The 24,592-nt window shown below is 41.1% G+C and overlaps 1 protein-coding gene and 1 pseudogene across 2 annotated transcripts in view; both read left to right on the top strand.

Moving 5' to 3' along the window:
• FANK1 (fibronectin type III and ankyrin repeat domains 1) overlaps positions 1-24,592 on the top strand; it is a gene marked incomplete at its 5' end in the record, with an annotated part of 129,786 nt that overhangs the window by 17,818 nt on the left and 87,376 nt on the right. The window lies entirely within an intron of this gene.
• LOC308416631 (eukaryotic translation initiation factor 5-like) lies at positions 18,334-19,581 on the top strand (annotated as a pseudogene). Its single transcript has one exon. The product of its transcript is annotated as a eukaryotic translation initiation factor 5-like (transcript).

The following is a 24,592-nucleotide window of genomic DNA, read 5'->3' as shown; positions in this document are numbered from 1 at the left end:
AGTAGTTTACTACATAGACACAGAGTTAGGACACACTTTAAATGGAAGTGGAGGCATTCAGAGAGGGTCATTCGGAGACAACACATACCAAAGACATGGGTTTCGGCTTCTCAAGAGATTTGCTCTAGGTGTTTTGCAATGATGGCATACTTGACCTGGTGGCTTGTAGAGTCCAAAGGAAGTGATCTACAATGAGGTTTAAAGATTAAGTAAAGTTTATTTATTTTAATTTTTCACAACATATTTATCTACAATTAAGATTAAGCAGAGTTTAAAAATTAAAATTTACAAAGTATCATTTAATATGAACTGGTTTACTTGGTTTGTTTGTTGGTTTTTTGTTTTGTTTTGTTTAGAGAAAGGGTCCTGGGTGACCTTGAACTCACTGTGTAGTAGACCAGGTTGGCCTCAATCTCATAGAGAATTAAAGGTGAGGCTACAATGCTTTGTAGTTTACTTGTTTTTAAAGAATTTCCTTCTACAAATGAAACTGGGGCTGGGGAAATCCAGTGGATCCAGGTTTGATTTTTGCCCCTCACTTGGGTGGCTCAAAATCATCTGGAACCCCAGTACCCCAGCATCTGAGACCCTCTTCTACCTCCATGGGCACTAGGCATGTGTGTGGTGCAGACATTCATCCAGACAAAACACCCACACTTATAAAAATAAAATAAGTCACTTTTCTTGTTTGGACTCATGGATGAGAAGAGGCAAATGGGGTTAAAGGTCAAGGTCAGATGCTGGTTGCAGCTGGAATCTGCTTTAATGTCGGGTTCTAGGAGGGTTTAGAAAGATAAGCGCTATCTCTGTAGGCAGTTTGATTTTATCAGTGGTGTTAAAGTGTCTAGATTTTGGCCAGATACCCAAAGGGCTTCTTTTCCGTCTGTGCCCCATCAGTCTTCTGCATCTCTTCTGTCTTGTCTCATTTAGTTACACTAAGGTCCTGGGATCCAGGAGATATAGGTGAGCTCAGATAAAAGCAACAGAGTTTCATTTGGTTGTAGAAAATTACAAACCAAGAAACCCAGGCTCAGGCAGAGTGAACCAAAGTTCCCCAGAGGCAGGGTAGGCTGGAACCCAGAGAAGCTTGATGCTTCTTGAGAAGAGATGAGCAGGAGGGCTGCAAGTGTGGATTTAGAAATCAAGTCAAGGGTGAGTGTTAAGCCCATCAGCATGTCCAGGTCAGGAGGGAACACTGGCCTGTTCGGTATTTTTAAAATAATGTTGTTAGATTTTGGAAAATGTCTCTCTGGTAACAGTGTCCTTCCTGGTATCTATCTGTGTGGCAGTTTTCCTCTTGTCTTAAATCTGTCAGGCTCAGAAGAGCCTCCTTTTTGACTTGAGAGAGAGGGAGAGAAGAAGAAACCAGAGGAGGACAACCAGTGTCTTGTCCCCCATGTTTCACCTATTTCCTTGAGCAATGGCCACAATGAGCCTGGAGCTAAGCTCCACTCCCATCCACAGCCCAGGCGCACCTATCACCCCTGGCTTCTTACATAAAGGTGTTGGGAGTTAAGTGAGCGCCGTAAGTGCTCTTATCCGTAGCTCCCATTTTGACTGTTAGCAGTAGTTTTAGTTGGGAATCATGAAGCTGTAAGGAGAGGTGGGGGTTATGCTTGCTCTGGATGGCGATGCAGTGAATCTCATGTACCCATGGTACCTAAATTTAAAGAAATTCTTTGCGCATGCATGTGTATATGTGTGGGGGTGTCTGTGTGTATGAGTGTGGGCAGCATGTGCCACAGTGTATGTGGCCATTAGAGGATAACCTTGGTGTTAGTTTTCACCCTCCACCTTGTTGGAAGCAGGCTTTCTCATCTGCCATTAAAACTCCAGGTGAGCCTATCTCTTGAGCTCCCTGGGACTCTTCTCCAGTCTCCTCCTCCCATTGTGTCCCAGGAGTATAGGCTGTTATGCTAGTTCTGGACATTTGAACTCTGGTCCTTTTGAACATCTGGGCTGTAACACTTTATCCACTGAGCCTTCTCCTTATCTCCCATGTTAAACACTTAATATCATATGAGCCCTTATAAAATATTCAGGGCTTTATATGCACCAACCAACCCTTAGAACATTCTTGGACAGAAAATATACCTAGCTTTCAGGAAATTGAGGCTCAAAATAGCCCGGAATCTTCACAGTGTCTCGCCCTCTCTGTGTCCTGCTGACACGGGTAGAAGAAATTCCAGAGTCTGAGAAAAAGAAAAGTACAGTCTTTTAATGGAGACAACTGAAGCTCCCTGCAATAGTGAGTCTGCTTAGAAGAGAGGGGTGGATAGGTGAGACAGGGATTTCCAGGCTTGCGGGGAAACAGTTCTTGAGAGTTAAATTTTAAGTCCCAGCCTGTGGAGGACTATGAGTTGCTACAGGACATCTTCTTAAGAGCTGGCCATCTGCAGCCACAGGAGCTGCGGGGAAGCATTTAAAGTATACACATGCTCCAGGGGGTGAGGCGCTCCTTTACCTCACTCCCCTTTAACCAGGCTGGGATGGAGAAAAAGACACAGGGAGAAGGGACGGAACCACTTGGGTGCACAGAAGACTAACCTGCCCCGGAGGGAAGGGGCTAGGGGTGGCAGAGGACAGATGTCTTTGACGTGAGTCACAAATGTGAGCCCAGCCAACCAACCACGATGGCGTCTAGAGAACTGCTTTTACTGATAGTTTTCTTTCATACTTGTGTGTGAGACAGAGAACAGGTTTTTCTTTTAGTTTTATTTTATGTGTTTTGCCTGCATGTATGTCTGAATACCATGTGTGTCCCTGGTGCCTGCAGAGGTCAGAAGAGGGCATTAGATCACCTAGACCTAGAGTTTTATGTGGTTTAAGCCACCATGTATGGGTGCTGGGACCCAAACCTGGGTCCTCTGCAAAAACAGCTGTTCTTAACCCAAGCTGTCTCTCTAACACCTGAGCTAACTTTTAAAAATTGTATCTTGTGTGTGTATGTGTGTGTGTGTGTGTGTGTGTGTGTGTGTGTGTGTGTGAGAGAGAGAGAGAGAGAGAGAGAGAGAGAGAGAGAGAGAGAGAGAGAGAGAGGAGAGAGAGCGCTTATTCCAGATTCTTTAATTGTGATTGTAACAATCAGGATATTCCGAAATTTAAGACTGACTAAGCTTATTGTTCGTTTTAAGAATTAATGCTGGTTGTGGTGCCACACGCTGGTAGGATTTGCTGAAGGAGGCAGAGGCAGGAGGATCATGAGTTTGAGGCCAGCCTGGGCTACACATTTGGGGCTGAAGAGATGGCTCAGTGGTTAAGAGCACTGACAATTCCCAGCAACCACATGGTGGCTCACAACCATCTGTAATGAGAACTGACACCCTCTTCTGGTGTATTTGAAGACAGATACAGTGTACTCATAATAGCAAAGTAAATAAATATTTAAAAATTAATATATCAAAACAGAATTTTATGTAGCCAAGGTTGGCCTTGAACTCATGTAACCATGGATGACCTTGAACTTTTGATCCTTCTGCCTCTAGCTCCTGAGTGCTGAGATTTCCAACTGTGTGTGCAACAAAAATATTCATTACTGTATTGCTGTAATACAGTAATATAAGAGTATAATTTTCTAACACTATAATCAATACTGGTACAAAATAAAACCTTGTATTACAAAGGAGAAAATTTGGCCCAGGAAAGAATGTCCATCTCTTGCCTTCTGAGTGTGCTTTTGGTTAATGGTCTTAACTTATTGTTAGTTTTGTCTCTTAGTTGAGGAACGCTGTCAAACATAATACATAGCCTCAAGCTCTAGTGACAAAGGTGACAGAATGTGCAGGAGAAACCATCTTTAGCCCTGTGCATCTTTCTTGGCCCTTTTTTCTGAACCTTTGATAGGAAGAAAACCTGGTGGTTTCTGGGCTTTTGAGTGCAGAACTAACTAACACGATGACGTGTTAGTTCCACTTGACAAGTATGATGTGATGTTGGACTAAATGTTCCCTTCCAGCCATTTTCATAAGATGTGCAGGTAAATTTATGCAGCTTAGCACACTTCACTAACTTTATTAGGTAAGGGAGATTTTTTTTTCATCTTTTTTTAAAAAATGTTTTTCTTGTTTTAAAATCTCAAGCCAGCTGTTTTAGGGCACACCTCCAATCCTAGTTTTCAGAAGTTGGAAGCAGTAGGAATGTAAGTTAAGGCCAGCCTGGGTAACATGATAGGTCTCATTCTCAAAGACTCAAACCAAAACAAAACATTGCAATGCCATCTCCTGGAGTGGCCTGGCAGTGTGCAAGCAGTCTGGAGTGATTGCTTTTGGCAGAAGGCCAAGTAAACATCCCTGCCTCTCTGTGATATATAGGTAGAGTTGACTCATTGTTAACAACAATGACCATAAATAGAGGATGTGTCAGGCCTGGGCTCAGTCACTGACTACAGTTGAAAAGGAAAGGGCCCTGAGATCTGTTCCCTGGGCAGGTATATCATCAGCAGACATGGCTGTTAGGAGCCAGAACTCCAATCTGTTAGCCCACTCAATGATGTAGAAGTAGGCAGGGACTGTGCTTAGAAAGGCAGATTCCCTCCCTCCTGCCATCTCTTCCATTCCGCTACTCCCTCCTTCCTTTCCTCCCTCCTTTTCCCTTCCCCCCAGTATCTCTCTCTCCTTCCTTCCCTTCTTCCTTCCTTCCTTCATATAAGTTTATATTATGTAAAAGTCAACTTACAGTATATTAACGATTGTATATTTTATAAAGATCCGTCTAGGGAATGCTTTTCATATGCATATTGTTGTTTTGGTGGTACTCTGGGATTTCTGAAGAGTATATGCTAATTTTGTTACTTACTTCATTCACTAAACAAAAATTTCTCCAAACTTTCTTGTTTCCTCTCCCTTGATCTTGGCCATTCTTGGCCTTTTGCACAATTTTAGAATTGATTCGTCAGTTTTCACAAAGTTTGGGATTGTGAAGGTCGTTGAAGGCCATTTTTAAAGTGACTTCAGTTTGTGGCTCCATTTATGTCTTCCTTATTGTTTCTCCAAGGGATAGTTTTTTTTGTTTTTTGTTTTTTGTTTTCTCTCTGTTAAAGTGTGCCATGCCTTTTCTGTTTAGTTCTGGGTTCTGTGTCCCAGTTCAAGCTATGACATGGTAAAATAATTTGACCTTAGGGTCTTAGGAGTGACAGCGCTGACCAGGTCTTCCGTTGGAGGCAGAACAATGGGAGGTGACAGAGAGGAGTAGACTGATTTGAAATAAAACAGGGAAAAGGTCTTTGTAGGTGACTTCATTGAACGTTGTGAAAGAAAGGGGCTATATGATAGGGGTACATGACTGACGGGGCCATAAACCACGAGTGAAGACAGGGTCTCACTCAATTCTGGCCATCCTGGAGCTCACTCTGTAGACCAGGCTGGCCTAAAACTCACTCAGACCCATGTGCCTCAGCTCCAAGTACTGGGATTAAAGGCGTGTGCTGCCACACCTGCTCCTACCCTGACGTTTTACCCACAGATGAATTCTCCTTCCCGCCGCTCTGCCTCTGTGTGGCTGGGCGCTCGTTGGTTCCTTCTCACTGTTGCTCCGCAGCGTGGTCTGTCCTGCCTGCGTCACGTGTTAGGGTTATTCTGTTTGGGTCTATTGTAGGTGATTCTTCCACAGAAGTGTCTCTTTGGTGTATATGCCAGTGTTCCCATGGGTTTGCTTGCTCTGTTTGCTCTTAGGACAGTCTCTCAGTTCTCTGTGTCTGCAGTAGCTCCAAGTGACAACCCAGCCGTTTTCTTCCCATTGTATCAGCTTCTTAGAGCTTTGGCCACTGTGGTGGGTATGCGGTAGTATTTCCTAATGTTTCTAATTTCCTAACACCTAATCAGGCCAGACACATTTCCCTATGTTCTAATACTAGTCATCTGATTATGTTTCTCAGAGAAAGGATTGCACATGTTTCTTGCCTAACTTTTTATTCTGTTGCCTGGTATTAGCATTTTTTGGTGTATTCAAAGTTTTTTATCGTTTATCTGGAACATGCATCAAGTATCAAGTAAAATTTAAAAATAGTACCATTGAGTTGATTTGGCTTTCATTAAAGTGACTATCTTTCCGGTTCTTCACTTTTTTATTGCACATCACACACCATATATATATATACATATATATATATATATATATATATATATATGGCTGTGCTTATGGCTATGCACACTGACCCAATGGTTAGTTTATGTTGCAGTAAATATTAAAAAATAAAATGGTTTATCTCTCTATCAGCCCTGAGGCCTCACTCCTCAGACCTGACCCTGATACGGAACCGTGCACACTTCTGGCGCCATGTCTGAGCTGCCACCACGGCCCAACTTGTCCTCGCAACTCCCTTCCCTGGTGATTTTCTACTGACTATTCTCTGCCTCTGTCCTGGGGTGTTTCCCTACCCCAAAATTCCACATAAACACAACTCTACAGCCTGATAGCTTTTCATACAGGTTTATATATTCCACTCTCAATCCACAAACCCTCTATACAACAAGATTGCATCAAATAGACAAAGATACAAACTGCCCTTCTACATGAGATACTAGACCTATAAAATCCTTAATGTTCAAAGCTTTTTAACACCAATAAATCACACCTGGGTCAAGCTGGTCTTTGGGAAACTCCATGTTGCCACAACCTTCACCCTCTGTCCTCTGACCTCCTCAGACCTCTCAGCCCTCTCTACCTCCCTTGTCCCGCCCAGTCACTGGCTTTCCTTAATTTTACTAATTAAAATGGGAAGGTTCAGATGAAGTCACCTCTTGAGTATATGACTTGGCAGCCCTTCTTGGGGAAGTGGAATTAACATTAAAATACAAACAGCTTCAGGACAATCTACAAGTTTATCTGGATTTTGTTTTGTTCTAGAAACAAGCAAGAATGATAAAGCACGGTCCCTGCTCTAGACCTGTTTATAATCTGAGGGAAGAGTCAGATAGTTAATGTTAATAGGAGGAAGTACAATTGGAAAGTTGAAGCCCCGATTGTGTTGAAAGCTTTAGTCTGTTAGTTGCTTCTCTAAAGGGCTTCTTTTTCTGCAGTTAGGAAGACTTCCTGTAATTGAAAAGTGCTTGGTTTGGTCATGTCACGTTTCCTTGCAGTTTAACATACACACATCTATTCTGAGCCATATATTGTGGGTCCACCTGTTTTGAGGGCTGGGATGAGCAAGGTGCTAAGGGAGTCCAGCCTCAGGCACTAGGTGGCAGTGTTGGTCAAGCAAGTGAAGGCTTAAGATGTCTGGCTATTCCTAGGGACTGATCCAGGGCAGAATCCCTTGCCCAGGATGAATAAAGGATGTGTCAGGACTACGAGGAAGGAACAGAGAAAGGACTAGGAAAAGTGGAGAGGGCCAAGAGAAGGATCTGTTTATGCAAGCCTGGGTGCTCAGGTCTGAGCAGGCACCCACACTGTATGTTCAGTCACCCAGCTTCCTCCTCTTAGGTACCCTTGACCTGTCTTTGCTAAACACAGAAGAGACATTACAAAGGTAGCTGGGATGGGACTGACCTGCTCCATTTCAGTCTGCCTCACGACTTACATTCCCATTCACCAGCAACAACAGTTTGGAATTGCCAGTTATTGCTGCTTAGAAGAGTTGGCTCCTCATGGGCAGACACATTGCCTGAGCCTAGCTGAACTGGCAGGTCTTTGGCTCTGCTCAGAGTTAGAGTCTGGCTGGGTTGAGACACAGCTGTCTACATCCCTGAACCTATCTGCCAGGGGATGTGGCAGGGCTTTTCTCCTGCTTTTGGTTTTTGTTTGTTTATTTTTTTTTTTTTTTGTTTGCTCGTTTGTTTGAGATGTCTACGTTGGCAGACACCCAAGTGCAGGTCATTTCTCCTTTGCAGAGAGCTACTCTGACTCTCTACTCTCCCTCAGGAGTACAGTCCTCTCCCTTGGCTCTCTTGACTGTAGTTTATCCCTGGGTACTATTATATTCCTCACTCTGCCTCATGACTTTAGCTTGATGAAAGTCTGGGTGCCATGTCTGTGATCACATGGTCACCACTGCTTAGCACTGAGCCAGACATCCCTTGATGCCCACCAGAAGAAGGGATAAAAGCCAAGTGATGTCCTCATGTTAACTTTCTGAGTTGCCAAGTGGTATAGCACTTATTTAAACACCACCCTGTCAGGAACACGCCCTGTCGTATTGTATTTAATATACTAAAGAAATCAGGTATTTGAATGAACTTAAATCCTTTTTCAGGAGCAGAACAAGATTTGCTGTTTTTAAGCAGTTTTTTTTAAATGTAAACTGCAAACACAAAATTGATTATGATGGTGAATTTTATCAATAACGACAAAAGTACAACTAATTAAGAATATAAAACCAACAAATATCAAAAATGTCACAAAATAAAATAGTGTTTTCTGGCATAACGCTTTAGTAGTAACTTCTGTGACTAGGATGGGAAGGTATTTTTGTTTTCCCAGTAGTCTAGTTAGTAAACGTCTTTTCTTCAGTCTGAAATTGTTTGGCTTCTTATATAATTTTCCCACGGTATTATATAAGGTCTGTATCCCTGCAGTTAATGAGGGCCTCTGCATTCCTTTGTCAGGAGCACGCTTGAAGGAAGGGTTTTCATGCCCTGGGGATGTGCGGACCGTTTTTCTTGGCTCATCCCTTTTACCTTTCATAATGTCCTCAGAAACACAGTTATGGTAAGATAAATAGAAATGTGGAATAGGATGCACATGCTAATTATGAAACCCACGCACCAGAGTCCAGAAGGCTCTAATTATGAGCTAATAGCTCAACATTTTAAAACCAAGACCAGTCACTCCGGACTCCACTGTTGTTCTTCCACTTATACTTAAGTATTTAGTTGAACTAAGTGATTTTTGAACTTTTTTTTCCCCATAACAGAAATTTAGACCATGCTTTTTATGGAAATAAACTCTATACATAGAGAAATGTGCATGTTTTGTGTTCTATGTGGCTGCCTATCTGCTCCAAGTTCAGATTAACCTCAGAAGCCTCCTCAGGTGCACTCTAGAGTCCACCTCCACCCAGCAAGAATAGCCAGTGATCACTTCCTACAGCCAGCATTAGTCTGCCTGACTGACTGCTTTGTAAGCAGATTAATGTGACATGTTCTCGTTAAGATGTGGCTTCTCCCCAGCATTGCTGTTGGGCAATCCATCTCTGCCCCGCCATTGTGTGTAGCTGAAGATTCTTCTCTCTTGAAGCTAATTCCATTGTGAGAACAGACCAGGATGTGGATGTCCATGTAGTTTATAGCGTGGGTCTCTGATGAATACAGCTTTCATGAGCCTTTTAGTAAAATGTTTCTTAGTATACACTCCCACTGAATAAGTTCCTAAAAGTGTAATTATTGGTGGATATGGTTTGCATGTAGCTGCCATCTTTGGTTAGATAGTTCCAGAGAGTTGTTCAGAACTGCAGTTCTGAACACATCAGAAGAGTGTGAACTTGGGTCTCTCTGTATCATAATGGATAGTTGGTATTTTGATCTATTCACATTTGATTTTTGAGGCAGAGTCTCATGTAGTCCAGGCTGGCTTCAGACTTACTGTGTACCTGAGGGTGACCTTGAACTCCTCATCTTCCTGCCCTTTGTATGTCCCAAATGCTGGGGTCACAGACATGTTATCACCATTTCTGGTATTTCTATCCTTTAATGTAGACTTTTAAGTACCTGTTTAGTCATATCTCCATATCTCATAGTGTTTTAATTTGTATTGCTTTTGAGTGTGTGTGTGTGTGTGTGTGTGTGTGTGTGTGTGTGTGTGTGCACACCTGGGGCTTATAGAGGGGGCATGCATATGGAGGGCAGAGGACAACTTTGTGTTGTATTGATTCTCTCTTTCAACTCTAAAGCTTTTAAAATCTATTTTATGTGTCTGGGTGTTTTGCTTGCAAGTATGTCTGTTACCACCTGTGTGCCTAGTACCCATGGACACCAGAAGAGAGGACACCAATCTCCTGGAGGGAGTTACAGACAACATGAAGCCACCATGTGGATGCTGGGGATTTAACTGGGTTCTCTGAAAAAACCAGCAAGTGCTCGTTACCCCTGAGCCATTTCTCCAGCCTGCTTGCTCTCTTTCTATCTTCTGTGTGCTCTTGGAGTTGAACTCATGTTTCTCTGCTTTTGCAACAAGGGCTTTTACCCAGTGAGCTGTTCTGCTGACCCTGTATTTCAGTTTTTAAATAGAAAAGATTTTGTTTGCCTTGACATAGTGGTACATGTCTTTAATCCCAGCAGGAGATAGGGTCAGATGGATCTCTGAATTTTAGGGCAGACTGATCTATATGTCAAGTTCTAGGACAGCCAGAGCTATGTAGAGAGACCTTGTCTTAAAAAAAATAAAAGGATTTTGTATTACAACATGGTTCGGTGTTGCATAAGGTTTTAAAATCATTGTCAGACTAGGAAAACGTCCACCATCAGTTCTCATCTGGTTTCTCTTTCTCTTTTCTTTTCTTGCAACAGAATCTTACTATGTAGCCTTGGCTGTCCTGGAACTCACTATGTAGATCAGGCTAAGTGGGAACACATAGACTTCCAGTTTCTGCATCCCAAGTGCTGGGATTAAAAGCATGCACTGGCCCTAAAGATTCATAATTTATGTGTATGTTGTATATGTGTCTCTGTATATGTGCACTTAGACATATGCAAAGGCCAGAAGAGTGTATCAGATATCCTGGAGATGGAGTTACAGGTGGTGTGTGAGCCACTTCCTGTGGGTGCTGGGAACCAAACTCAGGGCTTCTAGAGGAGGAGCAAGTACTCTCAACCACTGTATTAGTCAGAGTTCTCTAGAGTCACAGAACTTATGGGTAGTCTCAATATAGTAAGGGAATTTATTGGTGACTTACAATCTGTAGTCCAACTCCCCAAAAATGGTAAGCAGCAGCTGTGAATGGAAGTCCAAGGATCTAGTAGTTGCTCAGTCCCACAAGGCAAGCAGGCAAAGAGAGAGTCTTTCTTCTTCCAATGTCTTTATGTAAGTCTCCAGCAGAAGGCATGTCCCAGATTAAAGAAGTGTACCAACACACCTGGGTCTAGGACTTGCTTTGTCCTGGATGGCCTTGAACTCAGAGATCTCCTTGCCTTAGTCTCCTAGGATTCATAGCCACTATGCTTCAAGATCTCCCTGCCAAAATCCAGGTCAGAATCTCCCAGCCTCGAGATCAGGATCGCAGATGAACCTTCCAATTCTGGACTGTAGTTCATTCCAGATATAGTCAAGTTGACAACCAGGAATAGCCATTACAACGACGAAGCCACTGTCACTTCCTTATAGGTTCCTTCCATGTGTGAGCTTTAAGACCTCAGGGTCTTCCTCATACATAAATTTCTTGTTGAGTAGACACAGTCTATAGCACACAACTATAGAAAAATAAGAAAGGACCCAATCTTCATAAACCCATGAAGTGAGGAATGGTTCTCCTATGATATGTAATATAAGTAAACCAAGCTGGACAAGCATACACAGGAATACCATATCTATATATTTATATCTATATCTACACACACACACACACACACACACACACACACACACACACATATATATACACATACATACATTGGGTATATTTTTCACAAGAAAGAAAGAAAAAAAAAAAAAACCAACCTTCCCATACTAGTGAGACCCAACACACTTATCAACACTGGGAAGAGATTGGTTGAAGGGATTGGTAAGAGCATGTGAAATGTCAAAGGACCTTTACAAGCACAACCAAACACTTAATTGGTAAGCTAGGGCTTTACAGATTCAAAAAAAAAAACTTATGAGATTTGGTGTCAACATAAACAAGCAAACTTCTTTAATTAATTTACTTTTTGAGACAGGGGCTCATTGTGTAGCCCTGGCTAGCCTGGAACCCACTGTGTAAATCAGCCTGGTCTTGAACTCAAATGCTAAGATTAAAGATGTGTCCTGTCATGCCCCCTCTCCACAAACAGTTCATTAAACCCTCAGACTGTCTACTTTTATTGACAAATACTCTAAAGGCAGACGGCAAAGGCTTCGTAAAGTTTCTCAGTTATCAGTGGTTTGGATACTAGTTTGTATATGTCCTGAGTCAGTGAGAAAGTATCAGTGATGTTGGAAGTAACTGTCAGGTTAGAAGACAGTATAGAAATAGGGAAGACAAAATAATGTCTTCAGGTTGGATTCAAATGACCAGTCTAAATAGAGAATGAACAAGCCTGGTGGAAGGCTGAACGTCTGTACCATCAAGTACTCACCAGCAGGAATTAGCAAGCCCACTGCAAGGTCTTAGTGGCTATCTTAGTTTCTATTCCTGCACAAAGCATCATGACCACAAAGTAAGTTGGCAGAGAAAGGGTTTATGCAGCTTACACTGTCTACAATGCTGTTCATCACCAAAGGAGGTCAGGACTGGAACTCAAGCAGGTCAGGAAGCAGAAGCTGATGCAAAGGCCATGGAAGGATGCTACCTACTGGCTTGCTTCCTTTGGCTTACTCAGTTTGCTTTCTTATAACCCAGGTCTACCTGCCCCCCCCTTGCTTACTAGTTGAGAAAATGCCTTACAGCTGGATCTCATGGAGGCATTTCCTCAACTGAGGCTCCTTTCTCTGTGATAATTCCAGCTTGTGTAATTTTACACACAATTTGACACAGCCAGTACAATTGACCCCTTGTCAACTTGACACACAAACACATCACTATTAAGCCTTAACCCTTACTTTCTTGTTCATTCCCAAGATCTAAATAACCTTAAGAGTCCCACAGTCTTTACAAATCCTTACATATTAAAATTGCAATACCTTTAAAATATCCAGTCTCTCTTAAAAATCAAAGTCTTTTTGCAATTCAAAGACTCTTAACTTTGGGCTCCACTTTTTCCTTCAAGAGGGAAAAATATCAGGACACAGTCACAACCAAAAGCAACATCAATCTCTAGCCATCCAATGTCACTTCTCCAACTCTGCCCTTTGTAGCACACACCTTGTCTTCTAGGCTCCAGCTGCCTGTTCTCCACTGCTGCTGCTGTTCTTGGTGGTTGTCTCATGGCACTGGCATCTGGCCAACTGGATTTTCTAGTAAAAGCAGGTAGGAGAAAGACCTTTATGAGCTGAATGATCTCTCTCCTGGGCGGAGAGAGCACATAGAGTTTAGAATACCAAAGTGCAGCAGGAAATCAAGAACCTTCTTGGAATCTCCATGGCTCCAAGAAGACACAGGAACAGGGTCTCAGGGACCACAGTTGTAATGTTTTGAACATCACAATAGAAGAACCTAGCAAATTCTGCTGTAACCAAGCAATAAAAGACGACATTATTGATGATCATGATGGCATTTGTGCCACCTGCCATGAGGCACACATCTGTATTTTCTCCTTGCCAAACCATGTTTAGTATGAACATGACGTATACACAGTCAGACAGACTTACACTGTAACCCAGTCTGAAACAACTTGCCTGGACTCTTAGTAAAGGTCATAAAAGACAAGAAAGATGGAGCTGTGCAGGACATGTGGACTGAAGAGACAAGGCAGCTAATAAGAGCTTTGGGATTCTTCACTGAATCTGGGATAAACTGATGGAAAACCCAAACAAACTAAAACCCTAGCCCACAAGAACACCAGCAGGGCAACTGGGGGAAATGTGAACTTGAAGAAGCATCTCCTCAGGGGCAGCTTGCTGCTGGGATGAGAATGGCTTGTGGGGAGGCTGTCCTTGGAGACAGATGTCAATGAATGCAGAGTTCTGACCTTGCATTTAATGGAAGTGATTTTGTTGACAAGCAAACTGTAGACACACATATTGAGAAAACAAATGTGCTGTCTTACAAAATTTAAAGTCTTAAAAAATTATCCACAGGCTTGACATATTTGAGATACCAACACAGAGAATCTCCCAGGGCATTTCAGGTGTCTAGTGTGGTATCTAATCCCCATATTAGTTTATACTAAGGATACTAATTTACTATTGTGTCATTGATGATTCCCTAAGAGAAAATCTGTTAATATAATTCACAGCATCAAATCAAAACAAGAACAGCGAGATGGCATTTGATAAAAATCAAAATCCTTTCCCGTTTTAAAGCACTTTTAAATGAAGTGCAGGAGCACACAGCTGCTTCCTACACATGGCAATTGCAAATTTAGTTCTGAATGTCAGCACTGCAATTTCCAGAGCCATGCCTTGAAGTGTTTTCATTAAAGGCAGGCTCAAGAAAATTATTCTTGCTGCCATTTATTTTTATATTTGGATGGTAGTAGCCAAAATAGATGAGAAGAAATTGAAATACAAATTTTAAAGTACAAGCTGTGTTTCTCATTGTTTGGTGGTGATGTGAATATTTAGCTGGAAGATGACAAGATAACTGATGGACTATTTTATATATAATTATGGAATGCTACTTCCAATAAAAATTAACAGCCTTCTGATTCTGAAACTGTAGTAAAGGAGGTGTTTGACATAGTACCTCCTTTTGGAACTACATAGTGAATTCTAGAACAGACAGAGCTACATAATGAGACCATTTAAAAAACAACAACGAGAAGGAAAATGTGGCTGGGAGAGTGTGTAATGGATAGAACTTTGGCAATTCGAACATAGGGACTGAAAGTGGACCCCCAGTGTCCACATAAAAAGTTGGTCATGACAGGCTGTGCCTGTAACCCCAGTCTTGTGGGGATAAAGATGAGAGGATTGCAGGGTCTTGCTGTTTACTTAGCCTAGCTCTTTGGTAAAAGACCCTGTTCCAGAGACTAAAGTGGAGAGCAATAGAGAAAGATTCCTGATGTAAACATTTGTGCTTTGCACATGTGCACACAAAGAATAAAAAGAGAAACACCATTTGATCATTTCAACAGAAGCAGAAATGCTGTGCTAGAATTAACATTGAAATTTGACTTAAAACGTTTAGGCTGTAAGTAGGACCTTTTACCTGATATAAAACAGTATGTCCCAGTTAAAACATGAACATTTCTGTGGTTGTATGTGTTAGAGCATCGTTGAGTTAGAGGAACAAAGACTGAAGCCTGAAACGATGATCTATTGTCCTTTGTCAGTTAAAGCAAAACTTAGCTAATGTTGGAACAGGATGTAACTTTTCCCATAGAGGTAAACAGCAGATAAGTAGGTAATCACCAATCTTGTACAAGCTCTACTTTACATAGCCGATGAAAGGTTGGGTTCAGAACATTTAAAGAACTTTCAGAACTCGAACTTCAAAACAAACTCAGGGCTGGACAGATGGGTCAGTGATTGAGAGCACTGGGTATTTTTGTAAAGGACTTTAGTTCCATTCCCAGCACTTACATGGTAGCTTACAACCATCTATAACCAGTTTTAGAGGATCCAATGCCCTCTTATGGCTTCCACAAGCACTGCCTGCACATGGTACACATAAATGATGGCAAAACAATTACATATATAAAAATAACAGACAAATGCAAACTCATTTGGGAAAATTATGATGCATGCTAAGGGATACTGTTCAGAAGACAACTAGTTGTGAAATAATCACAGGAAGGCCATAATCTTTTTAGTAAACAGGGAATTAAAAATTGAATACACAATTAAGTAACTTATTCATTATTGGCTGTAATTAAAAAGCCTGGTCATGATAAATTAGGGGTTACTGTTTACTTCTAGGGAAAGTTTAAATTAGTGTAATTGCTTTGAGAAACAATTTAGTATTAGCATAGAAAGTTGAACACAGTGTTCTTTTAGACCATTAGTCTGTATCCCAGTAAAACTTTTGTATCTGGGTGCTAGAAGGCCAAGGATGTTTATAGCTGCCCTCTCCTTAGCACTAAAGACCTAGGAAGATCTGTCTGTATATTCTCAGGATGGCTGAGCATGTTATGGCACACTCACATGATGGGATGTGTTACACTCCTTGGCTTTGCATCAGCCCAGGTCATTCATATACTCAGTGCTCCTAACCTGTTGATCTCAGGGCTTAGTAACATGATACAGAGTGGAGCTTGAGTTGTTTTCCTGGTGACTGAATGGTTGATGGACAGCTGGGACTCTGCTGCCCTGGATAGTGGACATACCATGTCATGTATGTTTACCCTAAAATATTAAGTGAAATCTAAGGTGTGGTTTCCAGTGAAAATATATGATATTTGCCTTACTATAAGTTGGAAAATCACAGGTCATATCATCTTGCACACGATGAAAAATTTACAGCTTGACATACCTCAGTGTCGTGATGTTTAATGAAATAGCAAGTCTAGAGAATTCAGTCCAGTGCTATAGTTATTTTCCAGCAAAACTAAATGTGTAGGTTTTATATACAATCACCTGTAGAAATGAGCAGCACAGGGGCTGCAGAGATGCTCAGCGGGTTAGATGTTTGCTGTGCACTCAGTTCAGATTCCCCGTGTGTACATAAAATGTTTGTATTTATGTGTCTGTAACACCAACTCTGGGGATGGTGGGATTGGCATAGATCATCCTCTTTCCCCCTCAGCCTAGCCTAAAAACAACAAGCCTGGACCCCATCTCAAGAGGCAAACATGGAGCATGGTAGAACAAAACACACTCCATCCTTCTCAGCTTCCACACCTGAACACACACACACACACACACACACACACACACACACACATAAGAAATAACACAAAAATGACCAAGCTATCTTTAAGTGAAAGGGACAGGCCTAGCCACTGGTATATCAGTAGTGTCCTGGAAGCCAGTTTACAATGCCTGCCTGCCCAGCAGTAGCTTTATCATATATCTATGTCTCATATCATATATCATATATCTATGTCTCATATCATATATCATATATCTATGTCTCATATCATATATCATATATCTATGTCTCATATCATATATCATATATCTATGTCTCATATCATATCATATGTCTATGTCTCATGTATCTAAGCTGCCTGTGCCCAAGTTACCAGAATAGCATAGTAATTGTGAAGAGACAACAGAGTGGTTAATAAAAAGTGATCTTGGTGTGAACAGCAATGTCCAGAAAGTAAAGGTCAGAGAGGACTCCCTAGACAAAATGTTAGCGATCTTCAGGGAAACGTGCAGGATGCATGTGAAATCTTCCTTGAATGGCACAGGCCGTCAAACAGAGATGTGAACTCTCAGAAAAGCACGACCGCCTCTTAGGAAAATCCCTCCCCAGGAAAATGTCGGCTCTCCTCAAACCTATAAACATTTAATCAAAATTAAAATAAATTTCAGTGTAGACTAGCTGAAAATTCTCAGCCAGTCTGAGCTTGGAGAGGTGAACATTCTTTAAGGAATGGGTATAAAGTCTGGAACTGGATCGTGAGGTTACTAAGTAACTTAGTGTTTGAGTGATTTCTCAGTTGGGTGTTGTACTAAGAGGGTTTGTTGCAATGTTCAGCCTGGCAGCCTCTGCTCTCTATTTCTCATCCTTGCCTCCCTCCCTCCTTCCCTTCCACATCCAGTGGCCCTCAACTCATTTTCAAGTTTCCTTCTGCCAAGTCCACACAGGAGAGAAACATATTTGTCTTTCTGAGAGTCTTGTTTATTTAGCACAATAATTTCCAGCTACATTTCCCCATAAATGATAACCTTCATCCTTTGTAATGAATACAGCTCCATTTTTTTTTATATGCACACCACATTTTCTTTACCTGTTTTATCACTTGATAAAGACCCAGGCTGACTCCAGAGCTTAGCAGGCGTGAGGAGTGCCTGACAAAAGTTGACATGCTGTCTCAAGAGGATGCTGACTCCGGCTGCTGAGTGTGTCTAACAGCAGTGGGAGAATTCTACTCCCAAGTTTTTTAGGAGCCTTCAGACGGAGTCTCACTGTGTCTGGACCAATTTGCTGTATATGACAGTGTAAAGAGGTTCTTCCAGTGCCCTGTCACCGTTTATGGGGTGATGGCCATTCTGATTGAGGTGAGCTAGAACTTCAAAGCAGTTTTGATTCGCATTTTTCTGATGACTGAGGATGTTGAAATCCCTATGTTATTTATTCGACATTTGCACTTCGTTTGAAAAGAGTTTATTGGCCGCCGGCGGGGCTCTGCCTGGTGGGGCTCTGCCTACAGCCTTGTCCTCTGCCTGGTCACCAGGTTCACCATTTCTCTGCTCGCTGCTGGCCCCGCCGCTCCAGAGCCGGTTCCCAGCGCCTCTTCCTCCCAGTCCCGGGCGAGCCATGTTGGGTTTATGACTTTATTTGATGAAAACGAGCTGTTGCGCAGCCATTGGTACCTGTACTGGGGAAACAGCATACAAGCAAGAAGCTTACAGCCTCAGTGGCGAAAATTCTTTCATGTCAGAGACCGAGAACTCTTGCAGTCGTTTATGTCATCCCTTCTTCTCCAGACAGAAGATACCAAAAAGTTGCAATCAAAGATCTGTTCATTTTATTGGTAAAGTCACTAATAAGCCAAAATGTCTGTCAACGTCAACCGCAGCGTGTCAGACCGTTCTATCGATACAGGATGCCCCGTTTGATTGCTAAGATTGAGGGCAAAGGGAATGGAATCAAGACAGTTATAGTCATCATGGTTGACGTTGCAAAGGCGCTTAATCAGCCTCCAATGTATCCCACCAAATACTCTGGTTGTGAGCTGGGAGCACAGAGCCAGTATGATGTAAGAATGAGCGTTACATTGTCAATGGATCTCATGAGGCGAATAAGCTGCAAGACATGTTGGATGGATTCATTAAGAAATTTGTTCTCTGTCCTGAGTGTGAGAATCCTGAAACAGATCTGCATGTCAATCCAAAGAAGCAAACAATACATAATTCTTGTAAAGCCTGTGGGTACCGAGGCATGCTTGATGCACATCATAAACTCTGGACATTCTTTCTCAAAATCCCACCTGAGAATAGTGACATTGGCACAGGAAAGAAAGAAAAAGAAAAGAAAAATAGAAAGGGCGAGGACAAGGAAAATGGCTCTGTATCCACCAGTGAGACACCACCACCTCTACCATGAAATGGAGTTAGTCCTCCACATGCTGTGGAAGAAGAGAAAGAGGATGATTGGGGGAGGACACAGATGCGGAAGCTCAAAGGCGCAGAATGGAGGAAATCACTGACCATGCAAAGGGTCTGACACTTAGCGATGATTCGGAAAGAAATATAGAAGAGCGTGTTAGCATCCTGTTTGATTTTGTTAAGAAAGAAGAGAGAATTATTGAGTCATCTGATAAAGAAATTGTGGCAGAGGCAGAAAGACTGGATGTAAAAGCCATGGGCCCTCTTGATTTGACAGAAGTTCTCTTTGATGAGAAGAAAAGAGAGCAAATCAAGAAATACAGGCACCATTTTCTAAGATTTTGTCATAACAAAAAGGCCCAGCAGTACCTTCTTCAGGGTTTGGAATGTGTGGTAGCAATGCATGCAGCTCAGCTGATCTCTGAGAGCCCACATATCTTGAAGGAGATGATGACGCAGACCTTTTAGAAGAAGAGGTCATTATCGGCTGGTCAGAAAGGCCTCTAAGAAATATGTCTCAAAAGAGCTTGTCAAAGAGATTCGTGTCAAAGCAGAGCCATTTAATAATGGCTGAAGGAGGCAGAGGAAGAGTCTTCTGGTGGTGAGGAAGACGAAGATGAAGATATTGAGGTGGTAAAAGTTGAACCTGTGAAGTCTGACAGCTAGGATGATGTCATTGACATTGACACCATTTAAAAGGATGGATGCATCTTAGCTTAGCAGTGACATACTTTCCTTCATTACCAGCCACAAGTGCGACATGTGTGTGCAAGTGGCTTAACATCATGCTCGATACTAAAAAGCTGTTCTGTGAGTGGCCTATAACTAAGCCCAATGAGACATCTGGGGAGTCTGTGCATATCCGTGAGCAGCTGTAGTTTGCTTATTTATAGCATTTTTCTTATGGAAAAACTAGTGGTGGACACATTTGGATCACATTTATACAGTTATAAAAAAATTAAGATTTGATTTTGGTCATTCTTCAGACTTTGGGCTATGTGTGACTTATACTGAAGTAATTGGCTACTTTTAGGATGTCACACCATTTAACTTAGGCTTCTTGAGTCTGGTCGATTGTTAGGTACTGAAAACTTGAAGAATGCAAACAATTATAATGTCCTTACTCAGCCATTAAAAAATGCAGTACTTTGAAAGTTGTATCTCCAGTCCCAGTACATTCAGATTGGCAACTGACAATTCTTGTCATTCTAAGGAAATTTGATAATTAAGTGACAGTGTGACATCCACGTGAAAAGTAAAAATGACCCATGTGTCCTATGGTTTAAAAGAAAAATTTGAAACCTGAAGTTGTGGCTTTCCAGTTTGTGCACACTCACCCCAAATTGTAGTCTTTTGAGTCCTGTGCATTGCACGTTGATAAGACAGGGAAATTATTAACAAATAAGTACTTTGTGTGTATTTAGTGCTTGCTTTGTATTGAGAGAAAGCTTTGAGGTGTGATTAAATCGTAAACTCTGATTCTATTTGGAAGAAAGAGGAAAAAAAAGGTACACTTAATCTCCAGCTAAAACAGCATACTTTTTCAACTCTTACCCTTATATTATAATTTCAAGATGTTTAGACACACTGTATCTTGGTGTTTGATGTGTCCCCCTCCCCAATATTATGGTTTATTCTTTAGTGCCTTTCTATTTGAATATAATAGCTTGTACTTTAGATTTTGGTTGTTTTTTTTTTAACTTTATTTTAAAAAACAAAGGTAAAAGAAAAAAAATTTTAAACATTTTTGCATAAATGTATACAAGTACAATTGTGTCAGTGCTTGGCTTTTTTTTCCTTTTTTTTTTTAAGGTTTGATACTCTGCATTAAGGTCTTACTAGTTACAATGAACAAAAAGTACATGTAAAACAGGATGTAACCTGGAATTAGTCAACATTTTCTTGGTGTGTAAGGATTGGGCATGACTTTTTTTTTTGTTTTTTGTTTTTTGTTTTTTTCTTGAACTTCACACAGTCTGTGATTTGTTTCTGGGGCAGTTCCAGCCTCTGGGGTTAGCATCCCAATATCAGTGACTGCATATTATGTCTGTTCTTTTGTGACTGGGTTATCTCACTCAGGATGACACTCTCTAGATGCACCCATTTTCTTAAGAATTTGGTTAAGTCATTGTTTCTGATGGCTGAGTAGTACTCCATTGTGTAAATGTACCGCAATTTTTGTATCCATTCATCTACTGAAGGGCATCTGGGTTCTTTCCAGCTTCTGTCTATTATAAATAGAGCTGCTATGAACATTGTGGTGCATGTATCTTTGTTGTATATTGGAGTGTCTCTGGGGTTTATGCCCAGAAGTGGAATAGCTGGATCTTCAGGTAGTACTATGTTCAATTTTCTGAGGAATCACCAGACTGATTTCCAGAGTGGTTGTATCAGTTTACAACCCCACCAACAGTGGAGAAGTGTTCCACTTTCTCTGCAACCTCGCCAGCATCTGCTGTCATCTGAGTTTTGGATCTTAGCCAATCTGACTGGTGTGAGGTGGAATCTCAGGGTTGTTTTGATTTGCATTTCCCTGATGGCTAAGGATGTTGAGCACTTCCTTAGATGTTTCTCAGCCATTCGATATTCCTCAATTGAGAACGTTTTGTTTAGCACTGTACCCATTTTTTAATAGGGCTGTTTGATTCTCTGGTGTCTAGCTTTTTGAGTTCTTTGTATACCTTGGATATTAGGCCTCTATCTGATGTGGAGTTGGTAAAGATCTTTTCCCATTCTGTTGGCTGCCGTTTTGTTTTCTTGACAACGTCTTTAGCCTTACAGAAACTATGCAATCTCATTAAGTCCCATTTGTTAATCTTTGACCTTAGAGCTTGAGCCATTGGTGTTTTGTTCAGAAAATTTTCTCCTGTGCCTATGTGTTCTAAGGTTTTCCCTACTTTCTCATCTAATAGTTTCAGTGTATCTGGTTTAATGTGGAGATCTTTGATCCATTTACACTTGAGCTTTGTACAAGGAGATAAGAAAGGGTCTATTTTCATTCTTTTGCATGCTGAGTGCCAGTTGGACCAGCATCATTTGTTGAATAGGCTGTCCTTTTTCCATTGAATGTTTACAGCTCCTTTGTCAAAAAATCAGGTGACCATATACGTGAGGGTTCATTTCTGGATCTTCTATTCTATTCCATTGATCCACGTGCCTATCTCTGTACCTGTACCATGCAGTTTTTAACACAATTGCCTTGTAATATAGCTTGAGATCAGGGATGGTGATTCCCGAAGATGTTTTCTCGTTGTTGAGGCTGGATTTTGCTATTCTAGGTTTTTTTGTTATTCCAGATGAAATTGCACATTGCTCTTTCCAACTCAATGAAGAACTGGGTTGGAATTTTGATGGGAATTGCATTGAATCTGTAGATTGCTTTTGGTAAGATGGCTATTTTTACAATGTTGATCCTTCCAATCTATGAGCGTGGGAGATATTTCCATTTTTTTTAGATATTCCTCGATTTCCTTATTCAGAATTTTGAAGTTCTTGTCATATAGGTCCTTCGCTTGCTTAGTTAGAGTCACACCAAGGTATTTCATATTGTTTGTGACTATTGTGAAGGGTATCTTTTCCCTAATTTCTTTCTCCGCATGTTTGTCCTTTGAGTAGAGGAATGCTACTGATTTGTTTGAGTTAATTTTGTATCCAGCCACTTTGCTGAACTTGTTTATCAGCTGTAGGAGTTCTCTGGTGGAATTTGTGGGGTTACTTAAGTACACTATCATGTCATCTGCAAAGAGTGATGTTTTTACTTCTTCCTTACCAATTTGTATCCCCTTGATCTCCTTTTGCTGTCTAATTGCTCCAGCCAGGACTTCCAGTACTATGTTGAATAGGTAGGGGGAGAGTGGGCAGCCTTGTCAAGTCTCGAGTCCCTGATTTTAGTGGGATTGCTTCAAGTTTTCCACCGTTAAGTTTGATGTTGGCTGTTGGTTTGTTGTATATTGCTTTTATTATGTTTAGGTATGGACCTTGGATTCCTGTTCTTTCCAGGACTTTTAACATGAAGGGGTGTTGAATTTTGTCAAATGCTTTCTCAGCATCTAGTGAGATGACCATGTGATTTTGTTCTTTGAGTTTGTTTATATGGTGGATTACATTGATGGATTTCCTTATATTAAACCATCCCTGCATCCCAGGGATGAAGCCTACTTGGTCATGGTGAATGATCATTTTGATGTGTTCTTGGATTCGGTTTGCAAGGATTTTGTTGAGTATTTTTGCATCAATGTTCATAAGTGAGATTGGTCTGAAGTTCTCTTTCCTTGTAGGGTCTTAGGAACGAGGTTTATTGTAGCCTCAAAAAATGAGTTAGGTAGTATTCCATCTGATTCTATCTTGTGGAATAGTTTGGAGAGTATTGGTGTTATGTCCACAATAAATGTCTGATAAAATTCTGCTCTGAACCCGTCTGGACCTGTGCTTTTTTTGGTTGGGAGGCGTTTGATGACTTCTTCTATTTCTTTAGGTGTTATGGGATTATTTAGATGGTTTACCTGGTCCTGGTTTAACTTTAGGATCTTGTATCTGTCTAGGAATTCATCAATTTCATCCAGATTTTCCAAGTTTGTGGAGTATAGGCTTTTGTAGTAGGATCTGATGATTTCTTGAATTTCCTCAGTTTCAGTTGTTATGTCTCCACTTTCCTTTCTGATTTTGTTAATTTGTATACTCTCTCTTTGCCCTCTAGTTAGTCTGGCTAGGGGTTTATCAATCTTGTTGATTTTCTCAAAGAACCAGCTCTTGGTTTTATTGATTCTTTCGATGGTTCTTTTTGTTTCTATTTGGTCTATTTCTGCCCTAATTTTGATTATTTCTTGTCGTCTACTCCTCTTGGGTGTATCTGCTTCCTTTTGTTCTAGAGCCTTTAGCTGTGCTGTCAAGTTGCTGATGTAAGCTCTCTCCAGTTTCTTTTTGGAAGCGCTCAGGGCTATGAGTTTTCCTCTCAGTACTGCTTTTATTGCATCCCATAGGTTTGGGTATGTTGTGTTTTCGTTTTCATTGAATTCTAGAAAATCCTTACTTTCTTTCTTTATTTCTTCTTTGACCCTGCTATCCTTTAACAGAGAGTTGTTTAGTTTCCATGTGTATGTGGACTTTTTGTTGTCTTTGTTGTTGTTAAAGACCAGCCTTAGACCATGGTGATCTGAGAGGATGCATGGGAGTATTTCAATCTTCTTATATCGATTGAGGCTCATTCTGTGTCCAATTATGTGGTCAATTTTCGAGAAGGTGCCATGGGGTGCTGAGAAGAAGGTGTATTCTTTTACTTTAGGATGATATGTTCTGTAGATATCTATTGATTCCAGTTGGTTCATAGTCTCTGCTAGTTTTACAGTGTCCTTGTTCAGTTTCTGTTTCCATGGTCTGTCCATTGGTGAGAGTGGGGTATTAAAGTCTTCCACTATTATTGTGTCGGGTGAAATGTATTTTTTGAGCTTTAGTAGGGTTTCTTTTATGAATGTGGGTGCTTTTGTATTTGGAGCATATATGTTAAAAATTGAGAGTTCCTCTTGACAGATTTCCCCTGTAATGAGTAAAAAGTGTCCTTCTTTATCTTTTTTGATAACTTTTGGTTGGAAATTTACTTTATTTGATATTAGAATAACCACTCCAGCTTGCTTCTTGGGGCTGTTTGCTTGGAAGTTTTTTTCCCATCCTTTTACTCTGAGATAGTGTCTGTCTTTGTCTCTGAGATGAG

Source organism: Micromys minutus, assembly GCF_963924665.1.
Source record: "Micromys minutus genome assembly, chromosome: 2".
NCBI classification, from domain to species: Eukaryota; Metazoa; Chordata; class Mammalia; order Rodentia; family Muridae; genus Micromys; species Micromys minutus.
This window is presented reverse-complemented; position numbering and strand designations above follow the sequence as displayed.